General features: G+C 47.7%; 1 protein-coding gene across 3 annotated transcripts in view; it reads right to left on the bottom strand.

The window, feature by feature from the left end:
- jet (jetlag) overlaps nucleotides 1-23,497 on the bottom strand; it is a 91,437-nt gene that overhangs the window by 48,723 nt on the left and 19,217 nt on the right. The window lies entirely within an intron of this gene.

Below are 23,497 nucleotides of genomic sequence, written 5' to 3'. Positions count from 1 at the left end.
GGACTAAAATGTTAACCCATCACTTTCAATTTAGCATTACTGTACATTTCCATGTCATATCCCTTATCCCAATACTGCAGGAATATAGGTTCCTCCATGACGGTCTAATGACAATAACCTAGCCTATCACCTGAAAATTTCCAGTCATACGAGGTGGATTGGAATCGTTAACACTCTCACACCTCCTCAAGTCCATGTGGCCAGATATCCTGGGATTTTAAATCAGGCAGTTTGATCAGAGGAACTTCTTCATATGGCCTCTGGTGGCCTATTGGAAAGTTCCTTGTCTGGCATTCTGCTGGACGGGAGATTGAGTCCTGCTCAAACTCGATAGTTTCCCATAGTGTCTGCACCCTCACCATCCTTGTGACCTAAGGATAGAGGGTTTGGGGGAGGCTATGAGTTTACCTGTTGAGTCATCAGCAGCCATTGCCTGGCTCTCCCTGGTCCTAGCTCGGGTGGAGAGGGGGTTTAGGCGCTGATCAAATGGATATATGGTAAGTCTCGAAGGAATTTGTCCTGCTAGGGCATTGTCATTGTCCCTTGCCTCTGCCATTCATAACCTACCTTTAACCACTGTCCCTTGCCTCTGCCATTCATGAGCTGCCTTTAAAACCTTTATTATTATTATTATTATTATTATTATTATTATTATTATTATTATCATTTATTAATTATTATTATTATTTCTGGGTCGACCTGTGGCGGCCGGTGAAAAGGGGTCCTTCTAATATACCTTTTCTGATAAAACCTTCCAATTATACCAGAGAAAGATAAAAGCATGGAATGTAGAGGTTACTACCCTCGCACGAGCACCTTGTGGGTGTCGTGTATAAAGCAAAGGCGCGTGAAAACCACTATTCACAGGCTGTCTTCCATTTAGCTAATTCCTTCGTCAAAGGGATGGGCCGATACAGAGGCACCAGCTATGCTACCAGAGCCGCGCCACCCACGCCCCGACGCGAGCGCCATCTGAACAACATCCTTCTATTTTGGACTGGCTAGCGTGTGTGTATAATTTTGTGCTCTCGGCGTTTTCACTCTTGTGGATTTATTTCGTCATGACCGAAGCTCCATCTTCACCCATTCCAATGTTAAGTACCATAGTTTGTTTTGACAGCTTTTTGTAGTACCGGGCATTTGTCCTCTACCCAGTATAGTCTGTTTTATCGCTACCGGCTGGGCCCTCTGCGTCGTCGGCGGCCATTGTTTTTTCCCTTGTCTTGCTGGGAGTTCATCTTAGTCTTGCCCGTTTGGTACTCTGTCAGTTAGGTTCTTGGTTAAGTCCCTGGCCTTATGCCTTTTTTAACCATTATTATTATTGTCGTTATTATTTTCCCATGGTACTTTTTACTAGCAAGTCCAGTCTGCGAACAAGAATAGCGTTCTGGCTTTATTATAGTTTAGTACCCGCCCCGCGAGGCGTTTGTCAGTGGACTATATCCCTTTAATTAGGTTTTAGCAGACATTATTCTTCGTTTGTAGTCTTATATATGATGTTACAATTTTATTGTTACTGTATACGTTTATAATATTGTTGTGTGCTTATTAGGTTCTGATATTGTAACCACGAGAGCGAGAGATTGGAGTTCCCGTTTTCTGTACTCAGTCACGAGTTACCCCTTTCTCTCGTTTTCTTTCTTAACCTCGGGTGTGTGAGTGGATTTCCCGTTTTCCGTTTTGTACGTTCAACGAGTTCTCCCTCCCCCCTCTCCCTCTACGGGTATTTGATAGCTTACGAGTTATTTAGTTTATGGTTACTATTGAATAGTTAGCGTTATTTAATAAGTCCCGAGTTCCGTCCTCTCCCCGTTACGGCTTGGTAGTAGTTCTGAACATTCTTCCACTACGCCTTGAGTTCTACTCCACCATGAGGGATACTCAATGAGTTTGGAACTATTGTTATATATTGTTTAAATACAACCCTCTGGGACGTCCTTCATATATTGTTTAGATACGACCCTCCGGTGGCCCTTACTCCGGTCTCAGGCCACGGCCATATCCACACAAATATCCATTACTATTCACAATTGAATTATTATTCACAATTGAATTATTCAGGACCTTTCACCGACCTCCAGCTTCACCGGAGATCACCAATACGCTTAACTATTATATTAGCCTTAGCCTTTAGCTACTGCTTGTGTTTTATAATTTATTCTTACGGGCCTGTCACTGCTTCCCCGACCCTCAGAGGTTCGGCAGATTGCATTAGATTCTTTATTCTTATTTGATTATTATCCCTTTTATAGTGATACGTTCCATTTCCATTGCTCCGACACACTCCGGTGCAGGAAACTTTTATATTTAATGTATTTTAATATGGAGCTCCGGCTCTCAATCACTGAATTCCCATAAGCACACATGTTGCATTATACTAAGCTCTGTTAATAGATTTTTAATCCCTTACCAGAGTCTCAAGGAACATCCAGACTTATGTCTCCTTTCTTTTACAGAAGGTCCGTTATACTGCCCAAGGATGCCCTGCCTCGTTCAACGACCCCGTTGGACATGACCTCTGTCGTTCACATGCACATTGCGCCATCTCCTTTATCCGGGAACCGGGACAAGCCTCTAACATGGTTTGGTTCCCGGATTTGTGCACGCTCTGTTACGAGTTGTCCTCAATACTCCTGAACGATGATGTAAGTGGGTTTTCCTTTTGTTCCTTGTTTATCTTTTGCAGACATTAATTTATCCATTAATTATATATACATTGTATATTTCGGAGGGCGATCCCTCTCCTGCATCACTAATCACTACAAATCTTTCAGGCCAATGATGAGTCTCTTCGGTCAGCAAGGGCTGCTCTTCGTCCTTGGGTGTCGGGCTTCGGCAGGAATGCCCCGTCTGGCGCACCCTATCTCCTCGATGGAGACATGGCCTCCCGTCTCTTCCCAGGCTCGACAATGGCAGCAGTCTCTCCGGAAGTTGCTGCCCCCTTAATTGAAGAAGTCAGAGCAACCATTTCCGCGGAGGACGAACCCCTCTTACCGCTGGACATGGCAGATCTAGATATAGACGTAGAACCCATGGACGAGCAGGTAAGTGGTGCCGAGTTGGTGGAAACCCTTTTCTCTCCTACTCCTTCTTCTACCTCTTCCTTTCTCGGCTTTGATAAGCCTAAGGCTTCTCCTCGGGATCCCTCTGTCCCCGTACGACCCAAGGTGAAGCCACTACGTACTTATAAGTCTTCAGCTTTGCCAGTATCAACGTCACCGGTCCCCGGACCCTCGACTGCTCCTGATGTTCCTATTGCTCCCTGTAAAACCGCGACTCCTAAGAAGTCCAAGTCTACCAAGTCCAAGACACCACCAACGGGTGGCTTTCAGGTACCCTTCTTCCCCGTCGAACTGATCAGGGATATCGTCAAGGAACAAATTCAACATCAGTCTGGGGCTATGACAGAGCTTAAGGATATGGTGGCTACTCTGATCCGCTCCGGAACTCAGATTCCTCCTCCTTCAGCCCCAGACGCATCGAAGCTACCTCCCTTCGATAAAAACAATCCTTGGAGGTTTGCCTTGCATACCCCATACTTAGATGGTTCCCTAACTCTAGAGGGCATAGGCACCCGCCCTTTAGAGGACCTGGAATTCTACCCCCCGGGGCTAGAATTCCCATTCAATGGCTTCGCACGTTTAAAGGAGCATGCATTGGTCCGAATGGACAAGGTACCGAAGGAAACAGTGATATTTCCAAAAGAGCAGGCCCAAGCTATCTGGGCCAGAACTCTATCAGAGTGGGGGTGTAATAACTCCAAGCTCACCCCACACAAAGGTGCCTTCACTATTTTTAAGACGGCGGCGTCCATCTTTTTGCCGCTCATAGACAAAATCACAGAGCTGACAATACAGGCCATCAAGGAAGGCTCTTCCATGCCGGCTCTCAAGGAGACGGACCCCACCTCATTGCTTATTCCGAGTACCTCTGCAACCTGGGATGACGCGTCTTCTACCTTCACAGTGGGGAAGCTAGACCCAGACGGTGCCTCTACTCTTTTCTCTGAGAAGCTCCCCAGATTACTAGAGTGTCTTCTCAAAACTGAGTTCGAGACCCGTAATAGACTAGCTAGGTCCCTCCACTCCATCACCTCCATAGAGTCCCTAGCATCGGTTTACCCAACGGAAACATTGTTCAAGGTTTTCAAAAAGAACCTGCTTCTGTCCTACCAAATAGACCTCCACGACTTCTGGTCGGCTCGAGTTAGTTGCAGGAAGTTCGTTCTGTCTGAGGCCTCCATCAGACATGAACCGAACAGGCTGATAGCGTCCTCCTGCTGGGGTAAGAACCTCTTCCCTCAGAACGAAGTTGATAAGGTTCTTCAGGACGCAGCGAGGGCAAACCAAAATTTGCAAGTAAGGTGGGGTCTCTCAACCAAAAGAAGGATCGAATCCCAGAAACAGACGTTCTTCAAGAAGAAGCAGAGATTTATTCCTTACAAGACGGTCCGGGGTCACTCGTCGACACAGTCTTCCTCTGCTTCGACTTCTCAACAACCGGCTCCCCCTCAGCAAGTAGTCTACCTCACTGCTCCCCCTGGTGCACAGCCCAACCCCACTTGGATGTCCTCTCCTGCATACAACCCTACCTACGAATCCTCCGGTTCCTTTCGTGTATACCAGAGAGGAAGCTTCAGAGGTAGAGGACAGTTCCGCCAGCGAGGCGGACCTAAAGCAAGGGGTGCTCGTGGAGGGAGGGGACCTAGGTTCACTCCCTCCCAATGATGTGTTGCCGGTAGGAGGGAGACTTTATAACTTTCGAGACCATTGGACCTTCAGTCCATGGGCTCACAGCATAATATCCAAGGGCTTGGGTTGGAAATGGTCACAGGGATCTCCTCCTCCACCAGTGAACTTCTTCCAAAGACCCACTCCCATCCTGGAAGACTACACCACAGAGTTACTCAAGAAGAAAGCGATCAAACGGGTTCGATCCCTGAAATTCCAAGGCCGCCTGTTTACAGTTCCAAAGAAAGACTCGTCGGCGTTGAGAGTAGTTCTGGACTTGTCGAAACTAAACTCTTACATCCTCTGCGACAAGTTCCGTATGCTGACTATCTCTCAGGTACGGACGTTGATTCCCTGTGGGGCCGTCACCACCTCTATTGATCTTACCGACGCCTATTATCATGTCCAAGTAGCTCGAAACTTCTCTCCTTACCTAGGCTTCCGTCTCGGCAAGAAAGCCTTTGCATTCAAAGTCATGCCCTTCGGTCTCAGCATTGCTCCCAGGATATTCACGAAACTGGGAGAGACAGTGCTCGAACAACTCAGAAACCAAGGGATACAGATCATCGCCTATCTGGACGATTGGCTCATTTGGGCCCAGTCGAACCAGGAATGCAACAGAGCTACGTCGAAGGTAATTCACTTTCTCGCCAAACTGGGATTCCAAGTAAATCTCCGAAAGTCTCGCCTACAACCATCAAGCCACTTCGAATGGTTAGGCATCCGGTGGGACCTTTCAAAGCACAGGCTCTCCCTTCCTCCCAAGAAGGTAAGGGAGATAGCTTCCAAGGTCAGGAACTTTCTCAAACACAAACAGGTGTCCAGAAGAGCTCTAGAACGAATCCTCGGCCTTCTCCAATTTGCCTCACTAACCGATCTCCTATTAAAAGCCAAACTCAAAGACATCAATCGAGTTTGGAGAAAGAGAGCGACAATACCTTTGAGAGACAAGATCTCGAAGATCCCCTCTGTCTTAAAAATAAGACTACGACCATGGTCCGAACGGAGGAACCTCTAAAAATCGGTTCCTCTACAGTTTCCCTCTCCACAAGTGACAATTCATACCAACGCGTCTCTGAGTGGATGGGGGGGGGTTACTCCCAACATCAGATGTTTCAGGGCTCTTGGTCAACCGCCATGAAGCAGTTCCATATCAATGTTCTCGAAGCCATGACAGTGTTCTTGACCCTGAAGAGAATCTCTCCTCCGAGGTCGACCCACATCAGAGTGGTCTCAGACAGCACAGCAGTAGTACACTGCATCAACAGAGGAGGATCCAAGTCACCCAACCTGAATCAGATCCTGGTCACTATCTTCGCCTTGGCAGCCGACAAAAACTGGTTCCTGTCAGCAACTCACCAAGCAGGAGTCCAGAATGTGATAGCAGACTCATTATCCAGGACGAAACCACTGGAATCAGAATGGTCCCTAGACATAAATTCCTTCCGGTGGATACTCAGGCTGGTTCCAGGTCTCCAGGTAGATCTATTCGCGACCCAACTCAATCACTAACTCCCCTGTTATGTGACCCCGAACCTGGACCCTCAGGCTTATGCCATGGACGCATTAACCCTGGATTGGAACCATTGGCAGAAGATCTACTTATTCCCTCCAGTGAATCTTCTACTGAAAGTCTTACACAAACTCCGCTCCTTCCAAGGGGCAGTGGCTTTAGTGGCACCTCACTGGCCAAAGAGCAGTTGGTTTCCTCTCCTCCTCGAGTTGAAACTCCGTCCCTTCTGGATCCCATTCCCCAAACTGACCCAAGTGGTCCAAACTCGGACTGTGTCAGATTCCTCAAGGATAGCCAAAACCCTAACTTTGTGGATTTCATGAAGTTTGCGGCTCGTAAGGATGCTAACATCGATCCGGATAATGTCCTCTTTATAGAATCAGACAAAATGGACTATACGATTCGCCAATATGATTCGGCAGTTAAGAAACTAGCAGATTTCTTAAAGAATTCAGACCATACTGTTATGACTCCTAATTTAGCCATCTCCTTCTTTAGGTCCATATTTGACAAAGGCCTAGCAGCTAGCACTATAACCACCATTAAGTCAGCTTTGAAGAAGGCCTTCCTGGTTGGGTTTAACATTAACCTGGCGGATTCTTATTTCTCATCTACAGTGAACCCTCGTTTATCGCGGTAGATAGGTTCCAGACGCGGGCGCGATAGGTGAAAATCCGCGAAGTAGTGACAGCATATTTACCTATTTATTTAACATGTATATTCGGACTTTTAAAACCTTCCCTTGTACGTAGTACTGTTAACAAACCACCCTTTACACCCTGTAATGTACAGAACACTTAATGCATGTACTACAGCACCCTAAACTAAAACAGGCACAAATATTAAAGGCGATTTTATATCATGTGTTTCCTAAACACCTAAAAAGCACGATAAAAAATGGCAACCAATGTTTTGTTTACGTTCATCTCTGATCATAATGAAGAAACAAACTCATTTAGTGTACACATATATGTACGTATGGTTAGTTTTTGCATCGATTATATTGATTATACAGTACTGTATGTTGATTTTTTTATTACCAATGTTTTAGTTTACGTATTTTTCTTAGGACTTCCAAATGAAATCTTTTTCTTTATGACGCCGCCTGAAACGACGGCGTGTACGCTCAGTAAACAACCACGCTCAGAACAAACAAGGCATTTAACACGCATGATGATAGTGATAAATAATGATACAGTACATACAGTATTTACAGTACAAAGCATTTACAAAATATGTTACCTTACAAATATAAATTATACAGTACTTGTACGTAGCAAAGCAGGAAAACAATTTGAGAGAGAGAGAGAGAGAGAGAGAGAGAGAGAGAGAGAGAGAGAGAGAGAGAGAAGAGAGAGAGAGAGAGAGAGAGAGATTGTTTTACGTACGTAAATGTAAATTTTAAACAAAAAAAATATGATAGGTTACAACATGTAGACTTTTAAAACCTTCCCTTTAACTTAATGCATACAGTACGTACATTACTAAACTATAAAACAGGTTAAAGTAAAAAATAAAGATTGTTACTGTACTCACCACGAAAGAAGTTCAAGAAAAACTTGAATGACGATGGCGATGAATTTGCTGCACAGTAGAAATGATGATGATGAAGCTGATGATGTGTTCTACTGTGCAGTCAATGATAGTATTTTACGTCTCTTCAGACGGAGGTGTCTTTTCCTGGGACACCTCTTCAACTTCTTCAATTTCTTCCGAAGGCGTACTAGCAGGAGGAACTGGCTCTTTTTTGCGAGGCTGAAAAAACATTGTGATCGGAAGTTGTTGCCGCTGCTTCTTTTTTCGATCCAAGAGCATCCTGTAGGGAGTCGTGATGTCATCGACCTTGTTGCAGAATTGCATCGAGCGAACCATATCCTCGTCCCACTCTTGCAACATTTCTTTCGCCTCCTTCATATGGTTGCAGAACTTGGCGAGCCGTTCTAATGTTAAGCCCGTTTCTTCTACATTTTCTTGGGTCTCTTCCTGGGTACCCTCACTCTCTTCCTCACTTGCCGATTTCGTCAGGTCTTCGAGGTCTGCGTCAGTTAGGGGCTGGGAATGGCAGTCCAACAACTCGTCGACGTCTTCAGTCGTCATGTCGCCAAACCCGTCACCCCCAATTATGGCAGCCAACTGCACAGATTTCCGTATTGCAGAGTGTTGGATTTCCGACGGAGTAAATCCCTTGTCGTCGTAAACAATATCGGGCCACAGCTTCTTCCAGCTCGCATTTACGGTTGCAGGTTTAGTCTCTTGAAGTGCCTTTTGAATATTCTGCAGGCACGTGGCTATGGTGTACTGCCGCCAGTACGCCTTCAAGTTGAAGTCTTCATCCTCGTCATCTTGGGCAGCATCCACACACGCAACGAGGTCCGCCAAGGTATTCTTCGTGTAGAGGGCCTTGAACGCCCTGATAACCCCCTGGTCCATTGGTTGAATTAATGACGTGGTGTTGGGTGGCAGGAACTCAACCTGAACGCCCTCACGCGACAGGTCAGTTGCGTGTCCACCAGCGTTATCCATAAGGAGAAGGATCTTGAATGGCAAGCCCTTCTCTAAGAGATATTCATGGACTTGCGGGATGAAACACTGGTGGAACCAGTTGGAGGTCAGCATCTTCGTAATCCATGCTTTTTGATTATGCATCCAGTACACGGGAAGGAGATTCTTATTTTTGTTTTTCAAAGCGCGAGGATTTTTCGACTTATAAATAAGCCCCGGCTTTAACAAAAATCCAGCAGCATTGCCACACATCACGAGGGTAACGCGATCCTTGAATGCCTTAAAGCCAGAGGCTTTGGCTTCCTCTTTGAACAGGAAAGTTCGCGACGGCATTCTCTTCCAAAACAAGCCGGTTTCATCCATATTAAACACTTGTTCCGGCTTGTATCCACCTTCAGCGATAATGTTCTTGAAAGTCTGGTTCACGTAAGTTTCAGCAGCGGCAGTGTCAGCGGAAGCAGACTCCCCATGCAGGGAAACGCTTTTCAGGGCGAAGCGTTTCTGAAACTTCGCGAACCATCCTTTGCTGGCGGAAAAACGTTGTTTCTGACGCTGGGAATCAGTGGAGGTCCCTGGTTGAGGATCATCTACATCATCATCTTCTTCAGCATGGTCGCCATCGTCGTCATGAGGTTCCTTTGCCGCAAAATTCTCATACAAGCTCAAAGCCTTTGTTCGGATGGTGTTCGTATCCAACGCTATGTTCTTCTTCCGACAGTCGGCAATCCACACAGCTAAAGCACCTTCCATGCGTACGATCGTTTTATTACGCGTTGTAACGACTCGCTTCGCTGATCTGCTGGTGATTGCAGCAGTCTTTCTAATGTTCGCCTCGTCCTTCCTGATGTAGCGAACGGTGGATTCGTTGATGCCAAAATGGCGGCCGGCGGCCGCGTAACTTCTACCATCTTTTAACATGTCGAGAAGCGTAACCTTCTCAGCTATCGTCATCATTCTTCGGTGGCGTTTAGGCTCACTACCAGCCTTACTAGAAGCAGAACGCTTGGGAGCCATTGTAACAGAAAGTTCAACAAAAAGTTCAACTTAAAACAGTCGCACACAGCACAGATTAAACTTCACAAAGTTAAGAACGTCTACTCAGCAATACGCGGAAAGAGAAAGTGAACGATGCAGACCCGCGAGAACTGTGATGCTGGAAGTTGAAGATGCGGGCAAAACACCAATCACAGGCTAGATAACAAAACTTGAGTTTTGATTCGTCATCTGTCAGCGCTTGAACCAATCACAACCCGTCTTACAGTACATGGTGCGTTGGTTACTCATAGAAGATGCCCCGCGCATACTGAACGTACGTAGATTAAGTACAAGGGTACCGTAATAATAATAAATAATGATAATAATACTGTACAGTACAGTAATAATAATAATAATAATGATTAATAATAATAACAATAATAATTTTATTAACAACAACAACAATAATAATAATAATAACAATAATAATAAAAATTTACGTACGTACGCTATTTTACGCCTCTCTCTCTCTCTCTCTCTCTCTCTCTCTCTCTCTCTCTCTCGTACGCTTACAGTACTTATTCGAAATGTGATTTTTGCAACAAAGAATATTATTGGATGCAGTACTGTACTACGTACGTATACATACAAAAGATTCATGGAAAAGAAGCACATCCATTACAGTACACACCATTCTAATATGGTATGACTGCATCTGATTTGCGTTTCATGTTCGATTTAATTTTACTACGTACTGAATTATCGTATGATCACATTCTCTTTTCGTGTTTTATTTCTTTCTGTGCTGAATTATATATCATATGTAATGCAATGAACAATCAGTAAGAGCAGATATTACTAATTACAGTATTAATGGAATTACAGGTAACAAAATATCGTATTTGGTTATCTTCAGATTTCGCGGTATTTTCGAATTTTCCGGAAAATCCGCGATATGTATATATATATGGGTTATGGGAAAACCCCGCGAAGTGGTGAATCCGCGATTGTCGAACCGCGAAGTAGCGAGGGTTCACTGTATTCCAAAAGCATGTGCTAGGCTTCGACCTTCGGTTCGCCCACAAACGGTCTCTTGGTCTCTGAATGACGTCCTCAAACTTGCCTCAGACACGGACAACGAATCCTGCTCCTATATCACTCTTCTTAGGAAGACTTTATTTCTAACAGCTTTGGCCTCGGGTGCTAGAACCTCAGAACTAGCAGCTCTCTCACGAAACTCGGAAAACATAGATTTCCTCCCTTCAGGTGAAGTACTTCTTTCTCCAGACAGGGCTTTCCTAGCTAAAAATGAAGACCCCCAAAATAGGTGGTCCCCTTGGAAGATTATTCCTCTTCTCCAAGATACTTCTCTATGTCCAGTCACTACTCTCAGGGCCTTTTTAGCTAGAACTGCTACCCGATCGTCTGGCCCCTTGTTTATCAGAGAACAAGGAGGTACCATTTCCATTCAGGGTATTAGGCAACAGATCCTATACTTCATTAAACAAGCCAATCCGGGATCATTTCCCCATGCTCATGATATCCGGTCAGTAGCTACCTCCATCAATTATTTCCAAAATATGGATTTTGATGACCTTAAAAAGTACACGGGTTGGAAATCTCCTATGGTCTTCAAACGCCACTATCTAAAGAACTTACAGGCCCTTAAATACCCAACGGTTGCAGCTGGGAGCCGTATCTCTCCCCAGTGATCTCTTGTTCTTCCTTTCATCCATCTCTTTTCTTCTCCCTCCTACCCGCCACTCACACCACGACACCGCTTCCTTGGTGGTTCGTTAGCCCTAGTTTATTACATATTAGGTTAAGATGATTGTAACTTTTAATGTGTTTACCGTAATTTTAGTGTTGGGGTATTCTTAGCCATGTCAGTTTTGTTGCTTGTTGTGCTCTGATACTCGGAGGCTTCCTTGTTATCATGTTTGTTTAGCCTTACGCTCACTATGTCCTGTGGCTAGTTTATGATTTATGCTTACTTACCTTAATATAATATATGGTTTTCCTTACATGGTGTTTTTTCTCTCCCCTCATTAAATTACTAGTTATTATTGGGCTTGGAAGGCATTCTCTGGTACATTTTCACCGGCCGCCACAGGTCGACCCAGAAAAGGGATTTTGACGAAGGAAAAATCTATTTCTGGGGAGAGACCTGTGGCGCCCGGTGAAACCCTTCCCTATTATTTTGCACGATCCCACCCTTTCCTTTCCAAGCCATCATGTCTAATACAGAAGGATGTTGTTCAGATGGCGCTCGCGTCGGGGCGTGGGTGGCGCGGCTCTGGTAGCATAGCTGGTGCCTCTGTATCGGCCCATCCCTTTGACGAAGGAATTAGCTAAATGGAAGACAGCCTGTGAATAGTGGTTTTCACGCGCCTTTGCTTTATACACGACACCCACAAGGTGCTCGCGCGAGGGTAGTAACTTCTACATTCCATGCTTTTATCTTTCTCTGGTATAATTGGAAGGTTTTATCAGAAAAGGTATATTAGAAGGACCCCTTTTCACCGGGCGCCACAGATCTCTCCCCAGAAATAGATTTTTCCTTCGTCAAAATCCCTTTATTATTATTATTACAAGCCAAGCTACAACCCTAGTTGGAAAAGCAGGATGCTACAAACCCAAGGGCTGGACTCCAACAGGGGAAAAATAGTCCTGTGAGGAAAGAAAACAAGGAAAGAAATAAACTACAAGAGAAGCAATGAAAAATAAAAAAAACAAAAACAACAAGCAAGAATAATGTGCCCGAGTATACCCCCAGGCAAGAGGATAAATCTCCTATCAGAGAATGCAGGTTTGTATTCATGTAGGATCAAATTATAAATTTTAAAAAATAACTTTTTTCTCCTAACATTATAAACATGACAAATTTAGAGGTAATTTATATTTTTCCTAATGATACAAACCTGGAGCTATTTATAGGGAAATTACTTGTGGCATAGCTGAAAGACAAGCCATAAGACTTTTAGCGAGGGATAACTACCCTAACCACTAGTTAGCGGGGGGGATGGGGGTTAGCTAGCTATCCTGCTCACTCACACACTTGGGCTGAGCACCCACTTTGCTTGCAGACAGGGCTTTCTAGGGGGACAAGTACTGGTGGGCCAATTAGTATAAATAGCTCCAAGTTTGTATTATTAGGAAAAATACAAATTACTTCCAAATTTGTCATTTGTTCTGTCACTCTATACAAACCCTTGCTATTTATAGGGATGACATACCTCTTAGGGGAGTGGAAGTCCGTGCCAACTGGCTCTTGGCATTGACCTGCAATTCTTTCCTTCAGGTATGGATTGTAATTGGAGGGAATCCTAACACATCGCTGAAAAATATTGTATTATGCACTATTAGTGGCATATGCAAGCTGTGTACTCGTGATATTAGCAATGTGACTGTCAAGGTATGAGTTCTTCAAGTTATAGGAATCTTTGAGAGTACCTTAGACATTACCCAATCTCCTTCGCTAGAGGAATTGGGGACGTAACAAGTATTTCTATACCATATTACACAAGGGAAATGATTCTTATCTGTAGAAAAGTGGGGTCAGCTGTGCTGAGGGTGCTAGTGCTAATTCCCCAGGAGAGGGGGAAGGTGAATGGAAGAAAGGAAGCCAGTCATTCTTACTCATTCACCCAAGACTAATCCTGGATAACCTTAGCCATCAACTCTCTGCTACTTGTCCATCAAGGAGCCTGAGGTGTTTAGACTACTTGTTGTGCAGCCACCACAGGACCAATGGAAAATATTTCCATGCTCCTGTGGGTCACATCTTGCAGGTAGTGGGCGGTAAAGGTAGTCTGATGCTTCCACACGCCCCCCCCCAGCAGAACCTACATCACAGAGCAGTTCTTTTTGAACGGCAGGGATGTTACAATGACCCTGACATCATGAGCTCCGGATCGTCATGGTGGAGAAGGGTCGGGATTGATTGCCAGGTCAATGACCTTGGGGATCCATGCAGAGATGGTGTTTTTCGTGACCCTCCTCTTAACATTCCCCGTGCTGACAAAGAGTACCGACATACAGAGGCGAGCTGCTGCTGTTTTCTTCAGGTAACACCTCAGACTCCTTAATGGACAAAGTACCCGTTGGTCTGGGTCTTTGGTTACTGAATAAAGACTCACAATCCGGAAGGCCCGAATCTAGGATCTGCTACTCCTGGATTTTGAGTCTCAGCAATAAACTCAGGGAAAAAGTTGAGAATTAGCTCCCCCCCATCCCTTTCAATGGGCAATGTTGTAAGTAGGACCATGCAGTTCACTAACTCTTTTGGGTGAAGCCAAAGCGAGTAGGAACACAGTCTTCAGAGTAAGGTGGTGATCTGTAGCCTGGCGTAATGGTTTTAAGGGAACACCATTCACAGACTGAAGGACGTGAACCACGTTCCAAGGAGAAAGTCTAACTTCCAACTGGGGGCAGGTAATCTCATAACTTCACAGGAGGAGAGAAAGTTCCGAGGAGAAAACATCTACTCCTTTCAGTTGAAAGGCCAGACTCAAGGCTGAGAGGTAGCCTTTCACTGCCGAAACCAAGAGGAACATTTCTTCTCGAAGGTAAAGTATACAAGAAACTCCATTATTGCTGAAATAGTGGCATCAAGGGGTGAGATACCCCTTCCACAACACCAACCACAGAAGACAGTCCACTTAGCCTGGTAGACCGATTGCGAAGATCGTCTAAGGTGTCCAGACAGCCTTTTTTCAACTTGTTGCAAAAATTCTCTCTGAGTGAGGAGGTGCTTGACAGTCTCCAAGCGTGAAGCCAAAGTAAAGCTACAGCCTTGTGAAAGATGTTCGCATGTGGCTGTTTGAGTAGATCGTGACGTGGAAGGAGTTCTCTCAGGAGTTCCATCAGGAGCTGCAGATGGTCAAGGAACCACTCTGCATAATGCCATAGCAGAGCTATCAGCCTTATTGATAGGTTGTAGTAGTTTGGGGACTGTGGCCAGAGGTAGCACCCAAACTGCCTAGTGTCCAAATCCAACCACACTCCAACGTTCACTACACAAACAGGTAAAACGGTGGAATACCCAAAACTCTAGGTAACAGGTCAAGAGAACTGGGCATTGGTCACCAACCCTTGATTTTATATTGGGCAAGGGGACCCAGATAGGATTGTAATTGCTTAAAATTATTCAGAGATAAGCCATTGTCAGGTTATTTAAGTACTAAACATTATTGGTGGAAACAAAAAAAAGGAAAAACATTGATACTAAGGAAAAAAAAGACAAAACTAGTGGCTGAGAAGGGGACATTTACAGGGGAAGGAAACACTTCCAATTTATAAGATAAAGGGAAAATAAGTTTATTTCATTACTGAGAGAAAAAGATACAATAAAAGAGACTTATTAGAAACAGATTTAATAAGAAAAAAAAAGACAAATAATTAGGTTGACAATAACATGACAAATTTGTAGATAATTTGTATTTTCCCTAACTATACAAACCTTCGCTATTTAATAGGGGTATTACTTTCGGCGTAGCTGAAATGACGAGCCATTAAAATTTAACGAGGGTTTACTACCCCCACCGCTAGATAGCGGGGGTAGGGGAGGGTAGCTTGCTACCCCCCCCCCCCCCTCACACACACCTGTGCTTGCGCTCGCTTTGCTTGGAGGTAGAACTTCAAGGGGGATAGGGCTGGTGGGCAAGTTTGATTAGATAGCTAAGGTTTGTATAGTTAGGAAAAATACAAATTATCTACGAATTTGTAATTTGTTCCGTAACTGAAATACAAACCACGCTATTTAATAGGGGTGACTCACCCATTAGGAAGACTGGACGTCCCAGCCAGTACTGGCTTTTGGCTTTGCCCGGGGACTCGTTATTTGAGTGTGTCATCACCCAAGATATAAGGAGTCCCTGCACCTCGCTAGAACCTTGCTATGCAAGGACTGCGGCCTACACAAGCTGTGTGTGAAGGTATTATGAAGTGTGACTCGTCCTAGGAAGTTGATCTGAAGTTCTTTAGATGGAAACTTGTAGACTAGGACTTTCCCAATGTCACCTCGTCAGGGTATAGGGACGTGACAGTATTGACTTAATACTAGGAACACAAGGGAACATGGTTTACCTGCAGTGGTTTGAGTTTCAGCTATGCAGAGAACCCAGGATGCTGCTTTCCCCAAGAGAGGGGATGATGAAGAAAAGAATAAGGGCCAGTCAAACCTTTTCATTCATGCAGACTAAAACCGGGTAACAATGCCCTCAACCTTTTGCTACTTGTCCAAAAAGGAGCCTGAGGTTTTAAACGAGCTGTTGTGAAGCCACCATAGGACCGATAGAGAACGTATCGAGCCTCATGTGGGTCACGTCTTGCAGGTAGTGGGCTGTGAAGGTTGTCTGACGCTTCCACACCCCAGCTTGGAGAACCTGCGCGACTGAAAAATTTCTTTTGAAGGCCAGGGACGTAGCTATGCCCCTGACATCATGTGCTCTAGGGTGACATGACAGAGGAGGATCTGGATTCAAGGCCAGATGAATCACCCTACGAATCCATGCCAAGATGGTGTTCTTGGTGACCCTCCTCTTAGTCCTCCCTGTGCTAACGAATAATGCTGGCACATGAGGACGGACTGCAGCTGTTCTTTTAAGATATAGCCTCAAACTCCTTACTGGGCATAGTAAGAGATGGTCTGGGTCATCTGTTACAGAACGGAGACTAATCCGGAAGGAGTCGAATCGAGGATCCGCTACTCCAGGATTCTGAGTCTTAGCAATAAACTCGGTGACGAAGCTGAATGGGCGATGGCATACGAGAGATCATGTAGTTCACTAACACGCTTGGTCGAAGCCAAATCCAGTAGGAACACCATCTTCCAGGTTAGGTGGCGATCTGATGCCTGGCGTAATGGTTCATAGGGAGGTCTCTTAAGAGACCTGAGAACTCGAACCACGTTCCATGGAGGAGGTCTCACGTCCGACAGAGGACAGGTAAGTTCATAACTACGTATGAGTAGAGAAAGTACTAGCGATGAAGAAATGTCCATTCCTTTCAGCCTGAAGGCTAGACTTGAGGCTGAGCGATAGCCTTTCACTGCCGAGACTGAAAGGCGCATTTCTTCTCGCAAATACACGAGGAACTCCGCTATTGTTGGAATAGTGGCTTCGTGTGGAGAGATACCCCTTCCACGACACCAACCACAGAAGACTTTCCACTTTGCCTGGTAGACTGCTGCGGATGACTTTCGCAGATGTCCAGACATCCTGACAGCAAATTGCTGCGAAAAACCTCTCTCAGCGAGGAGATGCTGGATAATCTCCAGGCGTGAAGTCGTAGCGAAGCTACGGTTTTGTGGAAGATGTTCGCATGTGGTTGTCTGAGCAGGTTGTGCCGTGGAGGGAGTTCTCTTGGTAGCTCCGTTAGGAGTTGCAGAAGGTCCGGAAATCATTCCGTGTGATGCCATAGCGGAGCTATGAGGGTCATTGAGAGATTGACCGATGTTCTGGTCTTGTTGAGCACCCTCCTCATCAGACAGAACGGGGGAAAGGCGTAAACGTCGATGTTGTCCCACCGTTGTTGAAAAGCGTCTTGCCAGAGAGCCTTGGGGTCTGGGACTGGGGAACAGTACAGCAGAAGCTTGAAGTTCAGGGCTGTTGCGAACAGATCCACAGTCGGAGAACCCCACAAAGTCAGGACTTTGTTGGCTACTAGATGATCCAAAGACCACTCGGTACTCACTATCTGAGACGCTCTGCTCAGATTGTCGGCGAGCACATTCCTTTTGCCTGGAATGAAGCGTGCCGATAGCGGAATCGAGTGGGCTTCGGCCCATCTCAGTATCTCTACTGCAAGATGGGATAGCTGCTTCGAAAAGGTACCTCCTTGTTTGTTGATGTAAGCCACTACTGTGGTGTTGTCGCTCATCACCACCACAGAGTGACCCGCCAGGTATTGTTGGAACTGTTGAAGGGCCAGGAAGACGGCCTTCATCTCTAGAAGATTTATATGGAGGTACTTTTCTGATTCTGACCACAGGCCTGAGGTCCTGTGGTGCAGTACGTGGGCCCCCCCCTTTCTTTGAGGAGTCCAAAAACAGCATCAAATCCGGAGGAAGGACGACAAGATCCACTCCTTTTCGTAGGTTCTCGTCTGTCACTCACCACTGGAGGTCCGTCCGTTCCGCAGGTCCCATAGGGATCAGGACGTCCGGGGAATCGTAACCTTGATTCCACCGGGACTTGAGTCGCCACTGGAGGGATCTCATCCTGAGGCGACCGTTGGGAACTAGACGAGCTAATGATGAAAGGTGACCGAGGAGACGTAACCACGATTGGGATGGAAGTTCTTCTCGTCTGAGAAAAGGGCTTGCGACCTTCCTCAGCCTTGCTATCCTGTCGTCTGATGGGAAGGCTTTGTGGAGATTGGTGTCTATAATCATGCCTAGATATACCAGTCTTTGAGTGGGAAGCAGAAAGGACTTCTCGAGATTTACCATGATCCCCAGATCCTGGCAAAGTCTCAGAAATTTGTCCCGGTGTTGAAGAAGGGATGTCACCAAGTCTGCTAGGATCAACCAGTCGTCCAGATAACGGAGGAGACGGATGCCGATCCTATGTGCCCACGAAGATATTAGGGTGAACATTCTGATGAAAACCTGTGGTGCTGTGGAGAGACCGAAACACAGCACCTTGAACTGGTGCTCCTTGTTGTCTAGGCTGAATCTTAAGTACTTCCTTGAAGATGGATGGACTGGGATCTGGAAGTACGCGTCCTTTAGGTCCAGTGTACACATGAAGTCTTGCGGTCTCACTGCTAGTCTGACCTTGTCTGCCACCTCCATGCTGAACGGAGTTTGTTTGACAAACTTGTTCAGGGCTGAAAGGTCGATGACTGGTCTCCAGCCTCCAGACGCCCTCTTTACAAGAAAGAGTCGACTGAAGAAGCCTGGAGATCCGTCGAGGACCTCTTAGAGAGCACCCTTCTTCAACAGGGTCTGGACTTCTGCCCGAAGGGCTTGCCCCCTTGCTGATCCCATGGCAAGGGAGCTCTCAATGACACTGGGTTCGTCGTCAGGGGAGGTAGGGATGTTGTGAACGGGACGCGATATCCCTGACTGATTACGGAAATCGTCCAGGAATCGGCGCCTAGTTGCTGCCACCTGTCTGCGCAACTTTGTAGGCATCCCCCCACTGGTGGACATGCAGGGGGACTGCCAATCCTAACGTTTGCTGCCTCGGCTGCTCCCTCTAGGATTCTTACCTCCTCTGGAGGACTTTTTGCCTTTCCTATCTTTGACAAGAAAGGGCTTAGACACCACTGTCATCGCTGCTGCCGTCGGTTTCGTGGTCTTGGTTGGACGGGACTGCTGGGGTGCTGGAGGCTTATAGGGCTAGATGTCAAAGCCCTATGAAGGAGGGAGTCTTAGTGGGACTTCCTCCACCTCTCCGGCCTGTTCCACTTCCTTAGGCTCAGACAGGTTCGTTCCTTCTAAGGAAGAATGTCTGAGCCTATTGATCTCGGTGCTAGGGACCTTCTGATGGAACCTCTCAGCCACCGCATCCCGACGTTTCAGGATGGTGTTTGCCCACAAGTTCGAGACTTGGTGGGCCAAAAACTCGATCGTGCGAGTGCCTGAGAGGAGGAACGTCTCCATAGCTTTCCTGGTACGTTCTTTGGAGAAATCCTCCCTCCGAACGTATCAGGATACCTAAGGTCCCTAACCAGATATCCAGCCACAAAGTGGCTTACATAGCACACTTCGCAACCTTCTCCTGGTTAAGGATCTCGGTTGCCGAGAACGAGACCTGCTGGTTGGAGAGTCTCTCAAGAGGGACTCCCCTGGTAAGCTCTTCCAACGAATGGTGGCGAGGAAGAGCTAAACAAGGCTCCTCTAAGATCTCGAAGTACCTCCTTTGCTGTACGTGAGGAGGTGGGAGAAGCTTGTTGCCGGCACTGGAACGGTTGGAGGAGGACAACTCGGAGAGCTGTACAGCGATCTTGTCCCTGGTACTCTTAACTCCCTGAGACCAGGGCAGAGCTGCACAGGCCTTGCAAGGTTTTTGAGTGCCAAATACGCGGTCCAAGACCGTGTCCTTGCCCTCTAGAGGAGGGATCTCTGGGTCGGCAAACCCATTGAAGGCCCTCATTAGAGTCAGAACTTGCCAAAACGCATGCTCTGACTCTTGCAGTTCTCCTCCTGACGATGGACTTGCAGCGAAGTCCCCTGTCCCCAAAAGAGGCTTTTGGGGACAGGGGAGATTGGGGAGATTCGCGGACGTTCTCCGAGTGGCTAGGTGGCTCCGTCCTAGGTCTTGTAGAGGGCTTTGGTACCGTCTTCGAGTCCTTCGACTCCCTCCTGGGAAGGATGATGGACTCCAACATAGACGGTGGCAAGTTCTTTTCAGCCCCTACTCGGGAAGACTTCTCAGCGCGAGGTAGGGTTTCCCCCATTGGTGCGATGGGTGAACGTCTCACCTCACGTGATTCCCCTGAGGACGGGAAGTACTCGTCCGACAGGAAAGGAGAAAAAGTCTGAGGGGGTGAAGGAACCTGCCTCGAAGGCTTGCGTGGAGTCAACTTAGCTCTCGGAGAAGCTACCGCGTCCGGAACTCCTCTTTTTCTCTTCAGAAGAGTAGAAACAGCCAAGGATCTGTGACCCAATTAAGAGAGAACAGGCTTGAATGCATGCCTAACCGCTCTGATTAGAGCACCGAACCATGGTTGTTGACTGACAGTCGCGCTGTCAGACACTCCCTCTGGAGGGACAGGGATCGACAGATCCCTGGGAGGAGTTCCCAAAAGTGGGTTCGCCTGAAAAGAAAGAGGGATCCACGATCTTTCTGGATGTTTCCCTTCCGCCGCAATGCGCGCTGTTATGCGTTTGCGGGGAAGGGAATGCGGCGATGGCAACCTTGCCGTGCATTGTCCAGCAGCCTCGCGCGCGGGAGGGTACTGATGCTCGCGCGGGGGCGCGTAATGGTGCTCGCACGATGGAGAATACCCGGGGTCGCGCGCGGAAGACTGCTGATGCGCGGTCGCGCAGGAGAATGATGGCGCGTAGGAGCGCGCGCGGGAGACTGTGGGCACACAGGAGAGCGCACAGGAGACTGATGGCGCACGCGGGCGAATGTTCGCGTGGACGCGCAGGATCAGGGTGTTGGACACGCGGGCGAGAGTTCGCGCGCCCCAGCAGATATCGTAGGGCGCGTGTGCGCGCAGGAGAGATACCCCTGGCGTGCGGGCGCGCAGTTGAAGCCTGTGCACGTGGGCGCGCCTCTTGTGGGCGCCGTGTGCGCAAATCCTCGTGGGCGCGAATAGGTGACTGCGCGATGGCGAGCGCTAGCGCGTTGGAGACAGCAGTTGGCGCGTTGGCGAGTGCTGGCTCGTGGGAGAAGTCACCTTTGACTTCCCAACAGCGCCCAGATCCGAAGATCATGGGCGCGCAGGAGAGATGATCGCTATGGGTGGGCGCTGACGCGCGGGAGAGTGCTGGCGCGCAGATCGCTGTCGTGTAGGAGAGCACTGACACGCAGGAGAGCGCTGGCATGCAGGAGAGCGCTGGCACGCAGGAGAGCGCTGGCACGCAGGAGAGCACTGGCGCATTGGAGAGCGCTGACGAGTTGGAGAGCGCTGACGAGTTGGAGAGCGCTGACGCGTAGGAGAGCGCTGGCGCGCACGAGGTTAATGGTGCACAGAAGGGTGATGGCGCGCAGTAGCGCACTGACGCGCAGGAGGTTGATGGCGCGCAGGTGAGCGCTGACGCGCAGGTGAGCGCTGGCGTGCTATCTCTGACCAAGCCTGGCGCGCAGGAGAACGTTGACGCGCATGCCCATCATTAGCATGGCGCGTGAGGGAAATATGCGCGCGATGGCGCATACGAACTTGATGCCCCGTATTAGGGTTCAATGCCTGACAAGCATGTAAGTTAGGTTTTGTAGGCGCGTAGCGCACATCAGCCCTCAGGAACGGCGACGGCAGGTCGGCAGGTCTGTCGGGTGGAAGGTCGACGTATCCTTCCGCCAAAGGGGATCGTGAACGATCCGCTGAGAGGTCCAGGACCAGAGCAGGAACAGTCGGAGATCGCTGACGAGGCTCCTCTGCAGCGGACTGCAACGAAGACGATGAACCAAAGAGGAGCCTCCTCACCGCAGGTGAAGGAAGGCCTCTCTGGCGAAGGGGAGGGCGAGCCTTGCGACGAATATGCCCTCTGAGGGCCATTGGATCAGCAAGCTGACCTTCTGCAGTCCTCCGAAGAGAGTCTCTGTAAGTGAACTCCCCGAGGGGCAGAAACACTAGCAGGAGAGACTGTTGGACTAAGTTTCTCCCTCGTTCGTTGAGCAGGAACGGGAGAAACTAAGCCTTCAGCTACTGCGGGATTTGAAGATGCAGAGGTATTAGGAGATACCACATTGGATACCTCTGACACCACAACGTCGACAATCGACAGAGGATCAACCTCTGCCAGAGTCGGCGATTGCTTGACAGCGGCACCCAATCGGATGTAGTCAAGTAATGCTTCCTTGGAGGGCGAACCCTCGAGCCCCAAGGAAGACCAAAGCTGCAAGAAATGGGTTAGTGACACATCCTCGCCCGGGGGGAGAGGTGGAGCTGCCTCGCTAGGGGAGACAACGCCATCTCTCGAACCCCGAGCTTGGAAAACATTACCATGGTCTACGCTACCACTCGACGGTCTCTCGAAAGAGGCCGATCGAGTGGGAGCTTCGGAGGAGGTTTGGGCAACGGATGAAGAGTCCTTGGGTTTTTCTCCTTTCGGAAGAGTTGGCTCACCGAAGGGGGGAACACCGTCTTCGTCGTCAGCAAGAGATGGGAAAGAAACACTGTCAGCAACTCCAAGATCGTCAGGGGCTGCGCTCGACGGAGAAGGATCCACCTCCGAGGAAACAGGTGTTCACTTCCTCTTGGCACCCAGTTGAAGGAGTTCCAGCGCAGCCTCCTTCGACGGGGGACTAGTCAAACCCAGCGATGGCCAAACCTGAAACAAGTCAGAAAAAGAACAGGTGCTTCCCGGAGGAAGGAGCAGAACTGTTTCTCCAGGGGAAATAGTACTGTCCCTCAATCCCTAAGGTTGACCTAGGAGAGTTGATCGGTCTGCGCTACTACTCGGCCATTCTCCAGGGAAGGCCGATCGAGGAAGAGCTTCGGGAAAAGACTGGGGGGGGGGGTCAAAGAAGTAGTCCAAGACTTCTTAAACTTAAAGGAGGATCCCAAAGGTGAAGAATCTCTCTTGGACTTCTTTTTGCACCTAAGCCCAAACCTCTCCCACTGGGGGGCAGACCACTCTCAGCATTCATGACAAATTTTGTCCCAATCACACTGCTGACCTCTACAGGACAGACACAGATGGTGCGGGTCCGTTTCCACAGAGGACATAAGTGTACCGCAGGAGCAGCCCTCATGTCCAGGACAAGTGCGCATGAGGCCAACAAGAAAAGCACACAAACACATTACAAAAGAAAAAGAATTAAAGAAAATTTTCCAAATTTTAATTCAAAATATCAAGTTAAATGGTAAGTCAGTGGAGGGAGAGCGGCAATGTCAGCACTCTGCCCGAGCCAAAAGAAAAGTGGGTGCTCAGCCCATATGTGAGTGAGCGGGGTAGCTGGCTATCCCTACCCCTCCCGCTAACTAGCAATTGGATTTATGAAATTTTGGCCACAAGGCTTTGCGCTGGGACAGGAGAGGGCATTTAGTGCAAAAGAAGCTTTGGCATCTTTATCATGATTTTTCTGAGTCAGTAGAAAATCAAGGATGGACAAGCTTCAAAGAAACCAGGACGAGTACTGTACTGACTCACAATCAA

This window comes from Palaemon carinicauda, chromosome 22 (assembly GCF_036898095.1).
Source record: "Palaemon carinicauda isolate YSFRI2023 chromosome 22, ASM3689809v2, whole genome shotgun sequence".
Lineage (NCBI taxonomy): Eukaryota > Metazoa > Arthropoda > Malacostraca > Decapoda > Palaemonidae > Palaemon > Palaemon carinicauda.
The sequence above is the reverse complement of the archived record's forward strand: the minus strand, read 5'-3'. Positions and strand labels throughout refer to the sequence as shown.